This window comes from Cyclopterus lumpus, chromosome 17 (assembly GCF_009769545.1).
Source record: "Cyclopterus lumpus isolate fCycLum1 chromosome 17, fCycLum1.pri, whole genome shotgun sequence".
Classification (NCBI taxonomy): Eukaryota; Metazoa; Chordata; class Actinopteri; order Perciformes; family Cyclopteridae; genus Cyclopterus; species Cyclopterus lumpus.
In genome coordinates, this window is record NC_046982.1 from 17,499,836 (window position 1) to 17,514,122 (window position 14,287).

Consider the following 14,287-nt stretch of genomic DNA (forward strand, 5'->3'; position numbering starts at 1 on the left):
CGTATTTATTTTTTCAAAACTTATCCAGCAGATTTCTGTTCTTCTCGGAGTCAGGTTCAAATCCAACCTTCCATACAAGTAGTACAGGATTATGCGCAGAAGTCGTAGTAAAGTGGAAACTGTCAAATATACCAGGAGTGGGGTTCAAACCCACGAGGGCATCTGCCCATTGGGTCTTAAGTCCAACACCTTAACCACTCGGCCATCCTGGTGATGATTTGTACTTATTGAATCATGTCAATCAAAAAATGTCCGTTGTGAATCACTCTCATCAAAAATATTGCATCACACCAAAAGTAGGATTGGAACCCACGTGGCCTTGTGTCCATTGCACTTGTGAAATATTTCGGTAATTGCTTATAAGTTGTTAAAGGAAATATCTTGCGTATTTATTTTTTCAAAACTTATCCAGCAGATTTCTGTTCTTCTCGGAGTCAGGTTTACATCCAACCTTCCATACAAGTAGTACAGGATTATGCGCAGAAGTCGTAGTAAAGTGGAAACTGTCAAATATACCAGGAGTGGGGTTCAAACCCACGAGGGCATCTGCCCATTGGGTCTTAAGTCCAACGCCTTAACCACTCGGCCATCCTGGTGCTGATTTGTACTTATTTAATCATGTCAATCAAAAAATGTCCGTTGTGAATCACTCTCACCAAAAAGATGGCAAGACACCAAAAGTAGGATTGGAACCCACGCGGCCTTGTGTCCATTGCACTTGTTAAATATTTCTGTAATTGCTTATTATTTGTTAAAAGAAATATCTCTCTGCATTTATTATTATATATACCAGGAGTGGGGTTCGAACCCACGAGGGCATCTGCCCATTGGGTCTTAAGTCCAACGCCTTAACCACTCGGCCATCCTGGTGCTGATTTCTACTTATTGAATCATGTCAATCAAAAAATGTCCGTTGTGAATCACTCTCACCAAAAAAATGGCAACACACCAAAAGTTGGATTGGAACCCACGCGGCCTTGTGTCCATTGCACTTGTTAAATATTTCTGTAATTGCTTATTATTTGTTAAAAGAAATATCTCTCTGCATTTATTACTATATATACCAGGAGTGGGGTTCGAACCCACGAGGGCATCTGCCCATTGGGTCTTAAGTCCAACGCCTTAACCACTCGGCCATCCTGGTGATGATTTGTACTTATTGAATCATGTCAATCAAAAAATGTCCGTTGTGAATCACTCTCATCAAAAATATTGCATCACACCAAAAGTAGGATTGGAACCCACGTGGCCTTGTGTCCATTGCACTTGTGAAATATTTCGGTAATTGCTTATAAGTTGTTAAAGGAAATATCTTGCGTATTTATTTTTTCAAAACTTATCCAGCAGATTTCTGTTCTTCTCGGAGTCAGGTTTAAATCCAACCTTCCATACAAGTAGTACAGGATTATGCGCAGAAGTCGTAGTAAAGTGGAAACTGTCAAATATACCAGGAGTGGGGTTCAAACCCACGAGGGCATCTGCCCATTGGGTCTTAAGTCCAACGCCTTAACCACTCGGCCATCCTGGTGATGATTTGTACTTATTGAATCATGTCAATCAAAAAATGTCCGTTGTGAATCACTCTCATCAAAAATATTGCATCACACCAAAAGTAGGATTGGAACCCACGTGGCCTTGTGTCCATTGCACTTGTGAAATATTTCGGTAATTGCTTATAAGTTGTTAAAAGAAATATCTTGTGTATTTATTTTTTCGAAACTTATCCAGCAGATTTCTGTTCTTCTCGGAGTCAGGTTTAAATCCAACCTTCCATACAAGTAGTACAGGATTATGCGCAGAAGTCGGAGTAAAGTGGAAACTGTCAAATATACCAGGAGTGGGGTTCGAACCCACGAGGGCATCTGCCATTGGATCTTGAGTCCAACGCCTTAACCACTCGGCCATCCTGGTGCTGATTTGTACTTATTAAATGATGCCAATCAAAAAATGTCCGTTGTGAATCACTCTCACCAAAAAAATGGCAACACACCAAAAGTAGGATTGGAACCCACGCGGCCTTGTGTCCATTGCACTTGTGAAATATTTCGGTAATTGCTTATAAGTTGTTAAAAGAAATGTCTCGTGAATTTATTTTTTCGAAACTTATCCAGCAGATTTCTGTTCTTCTCGGAGTCAGGTTTAAATCCAACCTTCCATACAAGTAGTACAGGATTATGCGCAGAAGTCTTAGTAAAGTGGAAACTGTCAAATATACCAGGAGTGGGGTTCGAACCCACGAGGGCATCTGCCCATTGGGTCTTAAGTCCAACGCCTTAACCACTCGGCCATCCTGGTGATGATTTGTACTTATTTAATCATGTCAATCAAAAAATGTCCGTTGTGAATCACTCTCATCAAAAATATTGCAACACACCAAAAATAGGATTGGAACCCACGTGGCCTTGTGTCCATTGCACTTGTGAAATATTTCGGTAATTGCTTATAAGTTGTTAAAAGAAATATCTTGTGTATTTATTTTTTCGAAACTTATCCAGCAGATTTCTGTTCTTCTCGGAGACAGGTTTAAATCCAACCTTCCATACAAGTAGTACAGGATTATGCCCAGAAGTCGGAGTAAAGTGGAAACTGTCAAATATACCAGGAGTGGGGTTCGAACCCACGAGGGCATCTGCCCATTGGATCTTGAGTCCAACGCCTTAACCACTCAGCCATCCTGGTGCTGATTTGTACTTATTAAATGATGCCAATCAAAAAATGTCCGTTGTGAATCACTCTCACCAAAAAAATGGCAACACACCAAAAGTAGGATTGGAACCCACGCGGCCTTGTGTCCATTGCACTTGTGAAATATTTCGGTAATTGCTTATAAGTTGTTAAAAGAAATATCTCGTGAATTTATTTTTTCGAAACTTATCCAGCAGATTTCTGTTCTTCTCGGAGTCAGGTTTAAATCCAACCTTCCATACAAGTAGTACAGGATTATGCGCAGAAGTCGTAGTAAAGTGGAAACTGTCAAATATACCAGGAGTGGGGTTCGAACCCACGAGGGCATCTGCCCATTGGGTCTTAAGTCCAACGCCTTAACCACTCGGCCATCCTGGTGCTGATTTCTACTTATTGAATCATGTCAATCAAAAAATGTCCGTTGTGAATCACTCTCACCAAAAAAATGTCAACACACCAAAAGTAGGATTGGAACCCACGCGGCCTTGTGTCCATTGCACTTGTGAAATATTTCGGTAATTGCTTATAAGTTGTTAAAAGAAATATCTTGTGTATTTATTTTTTCGAAACTTATCCAGCAGATTTCTGTTCTTCTCGGAGTCAGGTTTGAATCCAACCTTCCATACAAGTAGTACAGGATAATGCGCAGAAGTCGTAGTAAAGTGGAAACTGTCAAATATACCAGGCGTGGGGTTCGAACCCACGAGGGCATCTGCCCATTGGGTCCAACGCCTTAACCACTCGGCCATCCTGGTGCTGATTTCTACTTATTGAATCATGTCAATCAAAAAATGTCCGTTGTGAATCACTCTCACCAAAAAAATGGCAAGACACCAAAAGTAGGATTGGAACCCACGCGGCCTTGTGTCCATTGCACTTGTTAAATATTTCTGTAATTGCTTATTATTTGTTAAAAGAAATATCTCTCTGCATTTATTATTATATATACCAGGAGTGGGGTTCGAACCCACGAGGGCATCTGCCCATTGGGTCTTAAGTCCAACGCCTTAACCACTCGGCCATCCTGGTGATGATTTGTACTTATTTAATCATGTCAATCAAAAAATGTCCGTTGTGAATCACTCTCATCAAAAATATTGCAACACACCAAAAATAGGATTGGAACCCACGTGGCCTTGTGTCCATTGCACTAGTGAAATATTTCGGTAATTGCTTATAAGTTGTTAAAAGAATTATCTTGTGTATTTATTTTTTCGAAACTTATCCAGCAGATTTCTGTTCTTCTCGGAGACAGGTTTAAATCCAACCTTCGATACAAGTAGTACAGGATTATGCGCAGAAGTCGGAGTAAAGTGGAAACTGTCAAATATACCAGGAGTGGGGTTCGAACCCACGAGGGCATCTGCCCATTGGATCTTGAGTCCAACGCCTTAACCACTCGGCCATCCTGGTGCTGATTTGTACTTATTAAATGATGCCAATCAAAAAATGTCCGTTGTGAATCACTCTCACCAAAAAAATGGCAACACACCAAAAGTAGGATTGGAACCCACGCGGCCTTGTGTCCATTGCACTTGTGAAATATTTCGGTAATTGCTTATAAGTTGTTAAAAGAAATGTCTCGTGTATTTATTTTTTCGAAACTTATCCAGCAGATTTCTGTTCTTCTCGGAGTCAGGTTTAAATCCAACCTTCCATACAAGTAGTACAGGATAATGCGCAGAAGTCGTAGTAAAGTGGAAACTGTCAAATATACCGGGAGTGGGGTTGGAACCCACGAGGGCATCTGCCCATTGGGTCTTAAGTCCAACGCCTTAACCACTCGGCCATCCTGGTGCTGATTTCTACTTATTGAATCATGTCAATCAAAAAATGTCCGTTGTGAATCACTCTCACCAAAAAGATGGCAAGACACCAAAAGTAGGATTGGAACCCACGCGGCCTTGTGTCCATTGCACTTGTTAAATATTTCTGTAATTGCTTATTATTTGTTAAAAGAAATATCTCTCTGCATTTATTATTATATATACCAGGAGTGGGGTTCGAACCCACGAGGGCATCTGCCCATTGGGTCTTAAGTCCAACGCCTTAACCACTCGGCCATCCTGGTGCTGATTTCTACTTATTGAATCATGTCAATCAAAAAATGTCCGTTGTGAATCACTCTCACCAAAAAAATGGCAAGACACCAAAAGTAGGATTGGAACCCACGCGGCCTTGTGTCCATTGCACTTGTTAAATATTTCTGTAATTGCTTATTATTTGTTAAAAGAAATATCTCTCTGCATTTATTATTATATATACCAGGAGTGGGGTTCGAACCCACGAGGGCATCTGCCCATTGGGTCTTAAGTCCAACGCCATAACCACTCGGCCATCCTGGTGATGATTTGTACTTATTTAATCATGTCAATCAAAAAATGTCCGTTGTGAATCACTCTCATCAAAAATATTGCAACACACCAAAAATAGGATTGGAACCCACGTGGCCTTGTGTCCATTGCACTTGTGAAATATTTCGGTAATTGCTTATAAGTTGTTAAAAGAATTATCTTGTGTATTTATTTTTTCGAAACTTATCCAGCAGATTTCTGTTCTTCTCGGAGACAGGTTTAAATCCAACCTTCCATACAAGTAGTACAGGATTATGCCCAGAAGTCGGAGTAAAGTGGAAACTGTCAAATATACCAGGAGTGGGGTTCGAACCCACGAGGGCATCTGCCCATTGGATCTTGAGTCCAACGCCTTAACCACTCGGCCATCCTGGTGCTGATTTCTACTTATTGAATCATGTCAATCAAAAAATGTCCGTTGTGAATCACTCTCACCAAAAAAATGGCAACACATCAAAAGTTGGATTGGAACCCACGCGGCCTTGTGTCCATTGCACTTGTTAAATATTTCTGTAATTGCTTATTATTTGTTAAAAGAAATATCTCTCTGCATTTATTATTATATATACCAGGAGTGGGGTTCGAACCCACGAGGGCATCTGCCCATTGGGTCTTAAGTCCAACACCTTAACCACTCGGCCATCCTGGTGATGATTTGTACTTATTGAATCATGTCAATCAAAAAATGTCCGTTGTGAATCAATCTCATCAAAAATATTGCATCACACCAAAAGTAGGATTGGAACCCACGTGGCCTTGTGTCCATTGCACTTGTGAAATATTTCGGTAATTGCTTATAAGTTGTTAAAGGAAATATCTTGCGTATTTATTTTTTCAAAACTTATCCAGCAGATTTCTGTTCTTCTCGGAGTCAGGTTTAAATCCAACCTTCCATACAAGTAGTACAGGATTATGCGCAGAAGTCGTAGTAAAGTGGAAACTGTCAAATATACCAGGAGTGGGGTTCAAACCCACGAGGGCATCTGCCCATTGGGTCTTAAGTCCAACACCTTAACCACTCGGCCATCCTGGTGATGATTTGTACTTATTGAATCATGTCAATCAAAAAATGTCCGTTGTGAATCACTCTCATCAAAAATATTGCATCACACCAAAAGTAGGATTGGAACCCACGTGGCCTTGTGTCCATTGCACTTGTGAAATATTTCGGTAATTGCTTATAAGTTGTTAAAGGAAATATCTTGCGTATTTATTTTTTCAAAACTTATCCAGCAGATTTCTGTTCTTCTCGGAGTCAGGTTTACATCCAACCTTCCATACAAGTAGTACAGGATTATGCGCAGAAGTCGTAGTAAAGTGGAAACTGTCAAATATACCAGGAGTGGGGTTCAAACCCACGAGGGCATCTGCCCATTGGGTCTTAAGTCCAACGCCTTAACCACTCGGCCATCCTGGTGCTGATTTGTACTTATTTAATCATGTCAATCAAAAAATGTCCGTTGTGAATCACTCTCACCAAAAAGATGGCAAGACACCAAAATTAGGATTGGAACCCACGCGGCCTTGTGTCCATTGCACTTGTTAAATATTTCTGTAATTGCTTATTATTTGTTAAAAGAAATATCTCTCTGCATTTATTATTATATATACCAGGAGTGGGGTTCGAACCCACGAGGGCATCTGCCCATTGGGTCTTAAGTCCAACGCCTTAACCACTCGGCCATCCTGGTGCTGATTTCTACTTATTGAATCATGTCAATCAAAAAATGTCCGTTGTGAATCACTCTCACCAAAAAAATGGCAACACACCAAAAGTTGGATTGGAACCCACGCGGCCTTGTGTCCATTGCACTTGTTAAATATTTCTGTAATTGCTTATTATTTGTTAAAAGAAATATCTCTCTGCATTTATTACTATATATACCAGGAGTGGGGTTCGAACCCACGAGGGCATCTGCCCATTGGGTCTTAAGTCCAACGCCTTAACCACTCGGCCATCCTGGTGATGATTTGTACTTATTGAATCATGTCAATCAAAAAATGTACGTTGTGAATCACTCTCATCAAAAATATTGCATCACACCAAAAGTAGGATTGGAACCCACGTGGCCTTGTGTCCATTGCACTTGTGAAATATTTCGGTAATTGCTTATAAGTTGTTAAAGGAAATATCTTGCGTATTTATTTTTTCAAAACTTATCCAGCAGATTTCTGTTCTTCTCGGAGTCAAGTTTAAATCCAACCTTCCATACAAGTAGTACAGGATTATGCACAGAAGTCGTAGTAAAGTGGAAACTGTCAAATATACCAGGAGTGGGGTTCAAACCCACGAGGGCATCTGCCCATTGGGTCTTAAGTCCAACGCCTTAACCACTCGGCCATCCTGGTGATGATTTGTACTTATTGAATCATGTCAATCAAAAAATGTCCGTTGTGAATCACTCTCATCAAAAATATTGCATCACACCAAAAGTAGGATTGGAACCCACGTGGCCTTGTGTCCATTGCACTTGTGAAATATTTCGGTAATTGCTTATAAGTTGTTAAAGGAAATATCTTGCGTATTTATTTTTTCAAAACTTATCCAGCAGATTTCTGTTCTTCTCGGAGTCAGGTTTAAATCCAACCTTCCATACAAGTAGTACAGGATTATGCGCAGAAGTCGTAGTAAAGTGGAAACTGTCAAATATACCAGGAGTGGGGTTCAAACCCACGAGGGCATCTGCCCATTGGGTCTTAAGTCCAACGCCTTAACCACTCGGCCATCCTGGTGATGATTTGTACTTATTTAATCATGTCAATCAAAAAATGTCCGTTGTGAATCACTCTCATCAAAAATATTGCAACACACCAAAAATAGGATTGGAACCCACGTGGCCTTGTGTCCATTGCACTTGTGAAATATTTCGGTAATTGCTTATAAGTTGTTAAAAGAAATATCTTGTGTATTTATTTTTTCGAAACTTATCCAGCAGATTTCTGTTCTTCTCGGAGACAGGTTTAAATCCAACCTTCCATACAAGTAGTACAGGATTATGCCCAGAAGTCGGAGTAAAGTGGAAACTGTCAAATATACCAGGAGTGGGGTTCGAACCCACGAGGGCATCTGCCCATTGGATCTTGAGTCCAACGCCTTAACCACTCAGCCATCCTGGTGCTGATTTGTACTTATTAAATGATGCCAATCAAAAAATGTCCGTTGTGAATCACTCTCACCAAAAAAATGGCAACACACCAAAAGTAGGATTGGAACCCACGCGGCCTTGTGTCCATTGCACTTGTGAAATATTTCGGTAATTGCTTATAAGTTGTTAAAAGAAATATCTCGTGAATTTATTTTTTCGAAACTTATCCAGCAGATTTCTGTTCTTCTCGGAGTCAGGTTTAAATCCAACCTTCCATACAAGTAGTACAGGATTATGCGCAGAAGTCGTAGTAAAGTGGAAACTGTCAAATATACCAGGAGTGGGGTTCGAACCCACGAGGGCATCTGCCCATTGGGTCTTAAGTCCAACGCCTTAACCACTCGGCCATCCTGGTGCTGATTTCTACTTATTGAATCATGTCAATCAAAAAATGTCCGTTGTGAATCACTCTCACCAAAAAAATGTCAACACACCAAAAGTAGGATTGGAACCCACGCGGCCTTGTGTCCATTGCACTTGTGAAATATTTCGGTAATTGCTTATAAGTTGTTAAAAGAAATATCTTGTGTATTTATTTTTTCGAAACTTATCCAGCAGATTTCTGTTCTTCTCGGAGTCAGGTTTAAATCCAACCTTCCATACAAGTAGTACAGGATAATGCGCAGAAGTCGTAGTAAAGTGGAAACTGTCAAATATACCAGGAGTGGGGTTGGAACCCACGAGGGCATCTGCCCATTGGGTCTTAAGTCCAACGCCTTAACCACTCGGCCATCCTGGTGCTGATTTCTACTTATTGAATCATGTCAATCAAAAAATGTCCGTTGTGAATCACTCTCACCAAAAAGATGGCAAGACACCAAAAGTAGGATTGGAACCCACGCGGCCTTGTGTCCATTGCACTTGTTAAATATTTCTGTAATTGCTTATTATTTGTTAAAAGAAATATCTCTCTGCATTTATTATTATATATACCAGGAGTGGGGTTCGAACCCACGAGGGCATCTGCCCATTGGGTCTTAAGTCCAACGCCTTAACCACTCGGCCATCATGGTGCTGATTTCTACTTATTGAATCATGTCAATCAAAAAATGTCCGTTGTGAATCACTCTCACCAAAAAAATGGCAACACACCAAAAGTTGGATTGGAACCCACGCGGCCTTGTGTCCATTGCACTTGTTAAATATTTCTGTAATTGCTTATTATTTGTTAAAAGAAATATCTCTCTGCATTTATTATTATATATACCAGGAGTGGGGTTCGAACCCACGAGGGCATCTGCCCATTGGGTCTTAAGTCCAACGCCTTAACCACTCGGCCATCCTGGTGATGATTTGTACTTATTGAATCATGTCAATCAAAAAATGTCCGTTGTGAATCACTCTCATCAAAAATATTGCATCACACCAAAAGTAGGATTGGAACCCACGTGGCCTTGTGTCCATTGCACTTGTGAAATATTTCGGTAATTGCTTATAAGTTGTTAAAGGAAATATCTTGCGTATTTATTTTTTCAAAACTTATCCAGCAGATTTCTGTTCTTCTCGGAGTCAGGTTTAAATCCAACCTTCCATACAAGTAGTACAGGATTATGCGCAGAAGTCGTAGTAAAGTGGAAACTGTCAAATATACCAGGAGTGGGGTTCAAACCCACGAGGGCATCTGCCCATTGGGTCTTAAGTCCAACGCCTTAACCACTCGGCCATCCTGGTGATGATTTGTACTTATTGAATCATGTCAATCAAAAAATGTCCGTTGTGAATCACTCTCATCAAAAATATTGCATCACACCAAAAGTAGGATTGGAACCCACGTGGCCTTGTGTCCATTGCACTTGTGAAATATTTCGGTAATTGCTTATAAGTTGTTAAAGGAAATATCTTGCGTATTTATTTTTTCAAAACTTATCCAGCAGATTTCTGTTCTTCTCGGAGTCAGGTTTAAATCCAACCTTCCATACAAGTAGTACAGGATTATGCGCAGAAGTCGTAGTAAAGTGGAAACTGTCAAATATACCAGGAGTGGGGTTCAAACCCACGAGGGCATCTGCCCATTGGGTCTTAAGTCCAACGCCTTAACCACTCGGCCATCCTGGTGATGATTTGTACTTATTTAATCATGTCAATCAAAAAATGTCCGTTGTGAATCACTCTCATCAAAAATATTGCAACACACCAAAAATAGGATTGGAACCCACGTGGCCTTGTGTCCATTGCACTTGTGAAATATTTCGGTAATTGCTTATAAGTTGTTAAAAGTAATATCTTGTGTATTTATTTTTTCAAAACTTATCCAGCAGATTTCTGTTCTTCTCGGAGTCAGGTTTGAATCCAACCTTCCATACAAGTAGTACAGGATAATGCGCAGAAGTCGTAGTAAAGTGGAAACTGTCAAATATACCAGGCGTGGGGTTCGAACCCACGAGGGCATCTGCCCATTGGGTCTTAAGTCCAACGCCTTAACCACTCGGCCATCCTGGTGCTGATTTCTACTTATTGAATCATGTCAATCAAAAAATGTCCGTTGTGAATCACTCTCACCAAAAAAATGGCAAGACACCAAAAGTAGGATTGGAACCCACGCGGCCTTGTGTCCATTGCACTTGTTAAATATTTCTGTAATTGCTTATTATTTTTTAAAAGAAATATCTCTCTGCATTTATTATTATATATACCAGGAGTGGGGTTCGAACCCACGAGGGCATCTGCCCATTGGGTCTTAAGTCCAACGCCTTAACCACTCGGCCATCCTGGTGATGATTTGTACTTATTTAATCATGTCAATCAAAAAATGTCCGTTGTGAATCACTCTCATCAAAAATATTGCAACACACCAAAAATAGGATTGGAACCCACGTGGCCTTGTGTCCATTGCACTAGTGAAATATTTCGGTAATTGCTTATAAGTTGTTAAAAGAAATATCTTGTGTATTTATTTTTTCGAAACTTATCCAGCAGATTTCTGTTCTTCTCGGAGTCAGGTTTGAATCCAACCTTCCATACAAGTAGTACAGGATAATGCGCAGAAGTCGTAGTAAAGTGGAAACTGTCAAATATACCAGGCGTGGGGTTCGAACCCACGAGGGCATCTGCCCATTGGGTCTTAAGTCCAACGCCTTAACCACTCGGCCATCCTGGTGCTGATTTCTACTTATTGAATCATGTCAATCAAAAAATGTCCGTTGTGAATCACTCTCACCAAAAAAATGGCAAGACACCAAAAGTAGGATTGGAACCCACGCGGCCTTGTGTCCATTGCACTTGTTAAATATTTCTGTAATTGCTTATTATTTGTTAAAAGAAATATCTCTCTGCATTTATTATTATATATACCAGGAGTGGGGTTCGAACCCACGAGGGCATCTGCCCATTGGGTCTTAAGTCCAACGCCTTAACCACTCGGCCATCCTGGTGATGATTTGTACTTATTTAATCATGTCAATCAAAAAATGTCCGTTGTGAATCACTCTCATCAAAAATATTGCAACACACCAAAAATAGGATTGGAACCCACGTGGCCTTGTGTCCATTGCACTAGTGAAATATTTCGGTAATTGCTTATAAGTTGTTAAAAGAATTATCTTGTGTATTTATTTTTTCGAAACTTATCCAGCAGATTTCTGTTCTTCTCGGAGACAGGTTTAAATCCAACCTTCGATACAAGTAGTACAGGATTATGCGCAGAAGTCGGAGTAAAGTGGAAACTGTCAAATATACCAGGAGTGGGGTTCGAACCCACGAGGGCATCTGCCCATTGGATCTTGAGTCCAACGCCTTAACCACTCGGCCATCCTGGTGCTGATTTGTACTTATTAAATGATGCCAATCAAAAAATGTCCGTTGTGAATCACTCTCACCAAAAAAATGGCAACACACCAAAAGTAGGATTGGAACCCACGCGGCCTTGTGTCCATTGCACTTGTTAAATATTTCTGTAATTGCTTATTATTTGTTAAAAGAAATATCTCTCTGCATTTATTATTATATATACCAGGAGTGGGGTTCGAACCCACGAGGGCATCTGCCCATTGGGTCTTAAGTCCAACGCCTTAACCACTCGGCCATCCTGGTGCTGATTTCTACTTATTGAATCATGTCAATCAAAAAATGTCCGTTGTGAATCACTCTCACCAAAAAAATGGCAAGACACCAAAAGTAGGATTGGAACCCACGCGGCCTTGTGTCCATTGCACTTGTTAAATATTTCTGTAATTGCTTATTATTTGTTAAAAGAAATATCTCTCTGCATTTATTATTATATATACCAGGAGTGGGGTTCGAACCCACGAGGGCATCTGCCCATTGGGTCTTAAGTCCAACGCCATAACCACTCGGCCATCCTGGTGATGATTTGTACTTATTTAATCATGTCAATCAAAAAATGTCCGTTGTGAATCACTCTCATCAAAAATATTGCAACACACCAAAAATAGGATTGGAACCCACGTGGCCTTGTGTCCATTGCACTTGTGAAATATTTCGGTAATTGCTTATAAGTTGTTAAAAGAATTATCTTGTGTATTTATTTTTTCGAAACTTATCCAGCAGATTTCTGTTCTTCTCGGAGACAGGTTTAAATCCAACCTTCCATACAAGTAGTACAGGATTATGCCCAGAAGTCGGAGTAAAGTGGAAACTGTCAAATATACCAGGAGTGGGGTTCGAACCCACGAGGGCATCTGCCCATTGGATCTTGAGTCCAACGCCTTAACCACTCGGCCATCCTGGTGCTGATTTCTACTTATTGAATCATGTCAATCAAAAAATGTCCGTTGTGAATCACTCTCACCAAAAAAATGGCAACACATCAAAAGTTGGATTGGAACCCACGCGGCCTTGTGTCCATTGCACTTGTTAAATATTTCTGTAATTGCTTATTATTTGTTAAAAGAAATATCTCTCTGCATTTATTATTATATATACCAGGAGTGGGGTTCGAACCCACGAGGGCATCTGCCCATTGGGTCTTAAGTCCAACACCTTAACCACTCGGCCATCCTGGTGATGATTTGTACTTATTGAATCATGTCAATCAAAAAATGTCCGTTGTGAATCAATCTCATCAAAAATATTGCATCACACCAAAAGTAGGATTGGAACCCACGTGGCCTTGTGTCCATTGCACTTGTGAAATATTTCGGTAATTGCTTATAAGTTGTTAAAGGAAATATCTTGCGTATTTATTTTTTCAAAACTTATCCAGCAGATTTCTGTTCTTCTCGGAGTCAGGTTTAAATCCAACCTTCCATACAAGTAGTACAGGATTATGCGCAGAAGTCGTAGTAAAGTGGAAACTGTCAAATATACCAGGAGTGGGGTTCAAACCCACGAGGGCATCTGCCCATTGGGTCTTAAGTCCAACACCTTAACCACTCGGCCATCCTGGTGATGATTTGTACTTATTGAATCATGTCAATCAAAAAATGTCCGTTGTGAATCACTCTCATCAAAAATATTGCATCACACCAAAAGTAGGATTGGAACCCACGTGGCCTTGTGTCCATTGCACTTGTGAAATATTTCGGTAATTGCTTATAAGTTGTTAAAGGAAATATCTTGCGTATTTATTTTTTCAAAACTTATCCAGCAGATTTCTGTTCTTCTCGGAGTCAGGTTTACATCCAACCTTCCATACAAGTAGTACAGGATTATGCGCAGAAGTCGTAGTAAAGTGGAAACTGTCAAATATACCAGGAGTGGGGTTCAAACCCACGAGGGCATCTGCCCATTGGGTCTTAAGTCCAACGCCTTAACCACTCGGCCATCCTGGTGCTGATTTGTACTTATTTAATCATGTCAATCAAAAAATGTCCGTTGTGAATCACTCTCACCAAAAAGATGGCAAGACACCAAAATTAGGATTGGAACCCACGCGGCCTTGTGTCCATTGCACTTGTTAAATATTTCTGTAATTGCTTATTATTTGTTAAAAGAAATATCTCTCTGCATTTATTATTATATATACCAGGAGTGGGGTTCGAACCCACGAGGGCATTTGCCCATTGGGTCTTAAGTCCAACGCCTTAACCACTCGGCCATCCTGGTGCTGATTTCTACTTATTGAATCATGTCAATCAAAAAATGTCCGTTGTGAATCACTCTCACCAAAAAAATGGCAACACACCAAAAGTTGGATTGGAACCC

The 14,287-nt window shown here is 40.4% G+C and overlaps 41 non-coding genes and 1 pseudogene across 41 annotated transcripts; 1 reads left to right on the forward strand and 41 right to left on the reverse strand.

Annotated features, from left to right (window-relative positions):
- Positions 1-14,287, forward strand: part of LOC117746380 — a 144,657-nt pseudogene that overhangs the window by 63,563 nt on the left and 66,807 nt on the right.
- Positions 130-212, reverse strand: trnal-uaa. The gene has a single exon. It is a non-coding gene; the product is annotated as a tRNA-Leu (tRNA).
- trnal-uaa lies at positions 514-596 on the reverse strand. Its single transcript has one exon. It is a non-coding gene; the product is annotated as a tRNA-Leu (tRNA).
- trnal-uaa lies at positions 788-870 on the reverse strand. Its single transcript has one exon. It is a non-coding gene; the product is annotated as a tRNA-Leu (tRNA).
- Positions 1,062-1,144, reverse strand: trnal-uaa. Its single transcript has one exon. It is a non-coding gene; the product is annotated as a tRNA-Leu (tRNA).
- On the reverse strand, positions 1,446-1,528 carry trnal-uaa. Its single transcript has one exon. It is a non-coding gene; the product is annotated as a tRNA-Leu (tRNA).
- trnal-caa lies at positions 1,830-1,911 on the reverse strand. Its single transcript has one exon. It is a non-coding gene; the product is annotated as a tRNA-Leu (tRNA).
- Positions 2,213-2,295, reverse strand: trnal-uaa. Its single transcript has one exon. It is a non-coding gene; the product is annotated as a tRNA-Leu (tRNA).
- trnal-caa lies at positions 2,597-2,679 on the reverse strand. The gene has a single exon. It is a non-coding gene; the product is annotated as a tRNA-Leu (tRNA).
- trnal-uaa lies at positions 2,981-3,063 on the reverse strand. The gene has a single exon. It is a non-coding gene; the product is annotated as a tRNA-Leu (tRNA).
- On the reverse strand, positions 3,632-3,714 carry trnal-uaa. Its single transcript has one exon. It is a non-coding gene; the product is annotated as a tRNA-Leu (tRNA).
- Positions 4,016-4,098, reverse strand: trnal-caa. Its single transcript has one exon. It is a non-coding gene; the product is annotated as a tRNA-Leu (tRNA).
- trnal-uaa lies at positions 4,400-4,482 on the reverse strand. The gene has a single exon. It is a non-coding gene; the product is annotated as a tRNA-Leu (tRNA).
- trnal-uaa lies at positions 4,674-4,756 on the reverse strand. The gene has a single exon. It is a non-coding gene; the product is annotated as a tRNA-Leu (tRNA).
- Positions 4,948-5,030, reverse strand: trnal-uaa. The gene has a single exon. It is a non-coding gene; the product is annotated as a tRNA-Leu (tRNA).
- trnal-caa lies at positions 5,332-5,414 on the reverse strand. Its single transcript has one exon. It is a non-coding gene; the product is annotated as a tRNA-Leu (tRNA).
- Positions 5,606-5,688, reverse strand: trnal-uaa. The gene has a single exon. It is a non-coding gene; the product is annotated as a tRNA-Leu (tRNA).
- trnal-uaa lies at positions 5,990-6,072 on the reverse strand. The gene has a single exon. It is a non-coding gene; the product is annotated as a tRNA-Leu (tRNA).
- trnal-uaa lies at positions 6,374-6,456 on the reverse strand. Its single transcript has one exon. It is a non-coding gene; the product is annotated as a tRNA-Leu (tRNA).
- On the reverse strand, positions 6,648-6,730 carry trnal-uaa. The gene has a single exon. It is a non-coding gene; the product is annotated as a tRNA-Leu (tRNA).
- Positions 6,922-7,004, reverse strand: trnal-uaa. Its single transcript has one exon. It is a non-coding gene; the product is annotated as a tRNA-Leu (tRNA).
- trnal-uaa lies at positions 7,306-7,388 on the reverse strand. Its single transcript has one exon. It is a non-coding gene; the product is annotated as a tRNA-Leu (tRNA).
- On the reverse strand, positions 7,690-7,772 carry trnal-uaa. The gene has a single exon. It is a non-coding gene; the product is annotated as a tRNA-Leu (tRNA).
- On the reverse strand, positions 8,074-8,156 carry trnal-caa. Its single transcript has one exon. It is a non-coding gene; the product is annotated as a tRNA-Leu (tRNA).
- On the reverse strand, positions 8,458-8,540 carry trnal-uaa. Its single transcript has one exon. It is a non-coding gene; the product is annotated as a tRNA-Leu (tRNA).
- On the reverse strand, positions 8,842-8,924 carry trnal-uaa. Its single transcript has one exon. It is a non-coding gene; the product is annotated as a tRNA-Leu (tRNA).
- On the reverse strand, positions 9,116-9,198 carry trnal-uaa. The gene has a single exon. It is a non-coding gene; the product is annotated as a tRNA-Leu (tRNA).
- On the reverse strand, positions 9,390-9,472 carry trnal-uaa. Its single transcript has one exon. It is a non-coding gene; the product is annotated as a tRNA-Leu (tRNA).
- trnal-uaa lies at positions 9,774-9,856 on the reverse strand. Its single transcript has one exon. It is a non-coding gene; the product is annotated as a tRNA-Leu (tRNA).
- trnal-uaa lies at positions 10,158-10,240 on the reverse strand. The gene has a single exon. It is a non-coding gene; the product is annotated as a tRNA-Leu (tRNA).
- On the reverse strand, positions 10,542-10,624 carry trnal-uaa. The gene has a single exon. It is a non-coding gene; the product is annotated as a tRNA-Leu (tRNA).
- trnal-uaa lies at positions 10,816-10,898 on the reverse strand. Its single transcript has one exon. It is a non-coding gene; the product is annotated as a tRNA-Leu (tRNA).
- Positions 11,200-11,282, reverse strand: trnal-uaa. Its single transcript has one exon. It is a non-coding gene; the product is annotated as a tRNA-Leu (tRNA).
- Positions 11,474-11,556, reverse strand: trnal-uaa. The gene has a single exon. It is a non-coding gene; the product is annotated as a tRNA-Leu (tRNA).
- On the reverse strand, positions 11,858-11,940 carry trnal-caa. Its single transcript has one exon. It is a non-coding gene; the product is annotated as a tRNA-Leu (tRNA).
- On the reverse strand, positions 12,132-12,214 carry trnal-uaa. The gene has a single exon. It is a non-coding gene; the product is annotated as a tRNA-Leu (tRNA).
- On the reverse strand, positions 12,406-12,488 carry trnal-uaa. Its single transcript has one exon. It is a non-coding gene; the product is annotated as a tRNA-Leu (tRNA).
- On the reverse strand, positions 12,790-12,872 carry trnal-caa. Its single transcript has one exon. It is a non-coding gene; the product is annotated as a tRNA-Leu (tRNA).
- Positions 13,064-13,146, reverse strand: trnal-uaa. The gene has a single exon. It is a non-coding gene; the product is annotated as a tRNA-Leu (tRNA).
- On the reverse strand, positions 13,448-13,530 carry trnal-uaa. The gene has a single exon. It is a non-coding gene; the product is annotated as a tRNA-Leu (tRNA).
- Positions 13,832-13,914, reverse strand: trnal-uaa. Its single transcript has one exon. It is a non-coding gene; the product is annotated as a tRNA-Leu (tRNA).
- On the reverse strand, positions 14,106-14,188 carry trnal-uaa. Its single transcript has one exon. It is a non-coding gene; the product is annotated as a tRNA-Leu (tRNA).